Below are 4833 nucleotides of genomic sequence, written 5' to 3'. Positions count from 1 at the left end.
GCCCAGACGGCAGCATGCTCAGACCAGCTGGCCGGTGTGTTTACGGACATATTCAATCAATCCCTACACAAGTCTGCTGTTCCCACATGCTTCAAGAGGGCCACCATTGTTCCTGTTCCCAAGAAAGCTAAGGTAACTGAGCTAAACGACTACCGCCCCGTAGCACTCACATCCGTCATCATGAAGTGCTTTGAGAGACTAGTCAAGGACCATATCACCTCCACCCTACCTGACACCCTAGACCCACTCCAATTTGCTTACCGCCCAAATAGGTCCACAGACGATGCAATCTCAACCACACTGCACACTGCCCTAACCCATCTGGACAAGAGGAATACCTATGTGAGAATGCTGTTCATCGACTACAGCTCGGCATTCAACACCATAGTACCCTCCAAGCTCGTCATCAAGCTCGAGACCCTGGGTCTCGACCCCGCCCTGTGCAACTGGGTACTGGACTTCCTGACGGGCCGCCCCCAGGTGGTGAGGGTAGGCAACAACATCTCCTCCCCGCTGATCCTCAACACGGGGGCCCCACAAGGGTGCATTCTGAGCCCTCTCCTGTACTCCCTGTTCACCCACGACTGCGTGGCCACGCACGCCTCCAACTCAATCATCAAGTTTGCGGACGACACAACAGTGGTAGGCTTGATTACCAACAACGACGAGACGGCCTACAGGGAGGAGGTGAGGGCCCTCGGAGTGTGGTGTCAGGAAAATAACCTCACACTCAACGTCAACAAAACTAAGGAGATGATTGTGGACTTCAGGAAACAGCAGAGGGAACACCCCCCCATCCACATCGATGGAACAGTAGTGGAGAGGGTAGCAAGTTTTAAGTTCCTCGGCATACACATCACAGACAAACTGAATTGGTCCACTCACACAGACAGCATCGTGAGGAAGGCGCAGCAGCGCCTCTTCAACCTCAGGAGGCTGAAGAAATTCGGCTTGTCACCAAAAGCACTCACAAACTTCTACAGATGCACAATCGAGAGCATCCTGGCGGGCTGTATCACCGCCTGGTACGGCAACTGCTCCGCCCTCAACCGTAAGGCTCTCCAGAGGGTAGTGAGGTCTGCACAACGCATCACCGGGGCAAACTACCTGCCCTCCAGGACACCTACACCACCCGATGTTACAGGAAGGCCATGAAGATCATCAAGGACATCAACCACCCGAGCCACTGCCTGTTCACCCCGCTATCATCCAGAAGGCGAGGTGCATCAAAGCTGGGACCGAGAGACTGAAAAACAGCTTCTATCTCAAGGCCATCAGACTGTTAAACAGCCACCACTAACATTGAGTGGCTGCTGCCAACACACTGACACTGACACTGACTCAACTCCAGCCACTTTAATAATGGGAATTGATGGGAAATGATGTAAATATATCACTAGCCACTTTAAACAATGCTACCTTATATAATGTTTACATACCCTACATTATTCATCTCATATGCATACGTATATACTGTACTCTATATCATCGACTGCATCCTTATGTAATACATGTATCACTAGCCACTTTAACTATGCCACTTTGTTTACATACTCATCTCATATGTATATACTGTACTCGATATCAACTACTGTATCTTGCCTATGCTGCTCTGTACCATCACTCATTCATATATCCTTATGTACATATTCTTTATCCCCTTACACTGTGTATAAGACAGTAGTTTTGGAATTGTTAGTTAGATTACTTGTTGGTTATTACTGCATTGTCGGAACTAGAAGCACAAGCATTTCGCTACACTCACATTAACATCTGCTAACCATGTGTATGTGACAAATAAAATTTGATTTGATTTGATTTGATGTATTATGCCATAATGTATTATACCAGCCCGGGCGCAATTTAGATTTTGGCCACTAGATGGCAGCAGTGTATGTGTAAAGTTTTAGACTGATCCAAATAACCATTGCATTTCTGTTCAAAATGTTGTATCAAGACTGCCCAAATGTGCCTAATTGGTTTATTAATAACTTTTCAAGTTCATAATTGTGCACTCTCCTCAAACAATAGCATGGTATTCTTTCACTGTAATAGCTACTGTAAATTGGACAGTGCAGTTTGATTAACAAGAATTGAAGCTTTCTGTCCATATCAGATATGTCTATGTTCTGGGAAATGTTCTTGTTACTTAAAATCTCATGCTAATCGCCTTAGCGCACAATAGCTCAACCGTCCCGTGGGTGGGACACCGATATGTAAAGATCCTTAAGAGGATTTATTAAAGAATACTCGCAGTCATTCAGTAGAACATGTGGCTGAAACTTATCAAAGTAACATGAAGTTGCTGTGTAAATTCACCTCTAAGGACTCAAACTCAATGTAAATTAATCAATCTTTATTATCAGGCCGGAGATGTTCACAAAATCAATTCAAACTTGAATAAAACTCTGAAAAGGGCTTTCCCTCTCAGTCCTTATATACTTATTAATGTTGGTTCCTGCCTGTTACTGACAAGGCTTCTCTCAAAGCTGAGATCTTGAAACTGAGATACTCCTCTAGACTCCCTCCACCTACCCAAGAACGTTGGAGTACAAAAATCTGTTAACCACCTAACCGAGGATCTAAATTTAACCTTGTGAAATACCCTAGATGCAGTCACTCCTCTAAAAACAAAAAAATGTGTCACAAGATATTAGCTCCCTGGTATAAAGAAATTGCCCGAGCCCTGAAGCAATTCACTGTTTAAACAAGTTTTGTTTAGCTAATAAAATGAAAACTTTTGTATGAGAGAGAGAGAGAGAGAGAGAGGTTGCTACATACTGTAACTAGGAGACAGTGCTTTCTAATAGATGTGTCACACCCACGGTATTTTGCACAGGCTAAGCATGTCTACACCATACTATCGTGTAAGCCTGTGATGGACTATCCATTTCCTTTGTCACATATATAAGATTGCCTAACTTTTTCAGCAGACTATCTTCAGTGAAGCTGCTTATGCCTCTCCTCTCCCTTCATGTGTGTGTAAATCCCTCTGTAAGTGCATTTTTACTTTTATGTTCTGTTTGTTTCAAGAGCTTTTTGTAACATTGTTTGCATTGATAATCATTGAAATACTTGTAAGAGATATGTTTGTGGGTTAGCTGCTTCACTACCAAAAGGCACTGTTGACTCTAGTGTTAAGTTATGTAATGTCTGTAATATCTACTGCAGAGTTTACCGGTGTGTGAATGCCATAAATCATGTATCATGTATTTCATCACATTATACAGATCTACCTGCTAAAGAGTTCAGCATCTGAGAACCTGGGGCAATCTAGAAGTGGCTTTCACTGACAAAGCCGACTGGGACTTACCAGATCTTTTATACACAGAAGAGACCGTGTTTAAGGTATGTAGTAAGGTTTAGGGTTGGATCCAAGCGTATTATTCAGATGTACACAAATGTTATGAGAGTTAAACAGATCTTCAAAATATTTGCTGTCAAATTCGAAGGGAAAATGGATCTATATCCGTTTGTGGGATAGCTGCTTCACTACTAAGAACAAATGATTATTTTCAATGACAGCCTAGGAAGAGTGGGTTAACCTCCTTGTTCAGGGGCAGAACAACAGATTTTTACCTTGTCAGCTGAGGGATTCAATCTTGCAACCTTTTGATTACTAGTCCAACACTCTAACTACTAGGCTAACACTCTAACTAGGAGGCTAACACTCTAACTACCAGGCTACCACTCTAACCACTAGGCTACCACTCTGACCACTAGGCTAACAATCTAACCACTAGGCTACCACTCTAACCACTAGGCTAACACTCTAACCACTAGGCTAACACTCTAACCACTAGGCTAACACTCTAACCACTAGGCTACCACTCTAACTACTAGGCTACCACTCTAACCACTAGGCTACCACTCTAACCACTAGGCTACCACTCTAACTACTAGGCTAACAATCTAACCACTAGGCTACCACTCTAACCACTAGGCTAACACTCTAACCACTAGGCTAACACTCTAACCACTAGGCTACCACTCTAACTACTAGGCTAACACTCTAACTACTAGGCTACCACTCTAACCACTAGGCTACCACTCTAACTACTAGGCTACCACTCTAACTACTAGGCTACCACTCTAACCACTAGGCTACCACTCTAACCACTAGGCTACCACTCTAACTACTAGGCTACCACTCTAACCACTAGGCTACCACTCTAACTACTAGGCTACCACTCTAACTACTAGGCTAACAATCTAACCACTAGGCTACCACTCTAACCACTAGGCTAACACTCTAACCACTAGGCTAACACTCTAACCACTAGGCTACCACTCTAACTACTAGGCTACCACTCTAACCACTAGGCTACCACTCTAACTACTAGGCTACCACTCTAACCACTAGGCTACCACTCTAACTACTAGGCTACCACTCTAACCACTAGGCTACCACTCTAACCACTAGGCTACCACTCTAACTACTAGGCTACCACTCTAACCACTAGGCTACCACTCTAACTACTAGGCTAACACTCTAACTACTAGGCTACCACTCTAACCACTAGGCTAACACTCTAACCACTAGGCTAACACTCTAACCACTAGGCTACCACTCTAACCACTAGGCTACCACTCTAACCACTAGGCTACCACTCTAACCACTAGGCTAACACTCTAACTACTAGGCTACCACTCTAACTACTAGGCTAACACTCTAACTACTAGGCTAACTGCCTCCCACTTTAACTATTTGCACATCATTACAACACTGTGTATGTATACATAATATGACATTTGAAATGTCTTTATACGTTTGCAACTTTTTTATTGTTAATTTCACTTTTGTTTATTATCTATTTATATGAGAGAGAGAGA

General features: G+C 43.5%; 1 protein-coding gene across 1 annotated transcript in view; it reads left to right on the top strand.

The window, feature by feature from the left end:
- Nucleotides 1-3235: 3235 nt before the first annotated feature.
- Nucleotides 3236-4833, top strand: part of LOC112231423 — a gene marked incomplete in the record, with an annotated part of 690592 nt that continues 688994 nt past the window's right edge. The window contains 1 exon segment of the mRNA XM_042311719.1: nucleotides 3236-3329.

The sequence above is a fragment of the Oncorhynchus tshawytscha genome, linkage group LG33, assembly GCF_018296145.1.
Source record: "Oncorhynchus tshawytscha isolate Ot180627B linkage group LG33, Otsh_v2.0, whole genome shotgun sequence".
Taxonomy (NCBI): Eukaryota; Metazoa; Chordata; class Actinopteri; order Salmoniformes; family Salmonidae; genus Oncorhynchus; species Oncorhynchus tshawytscha.
Note: the sequence above shows the minus strand (reverse complement) of the source record. Positions and strands in the feature narration are given on the sequence as shown.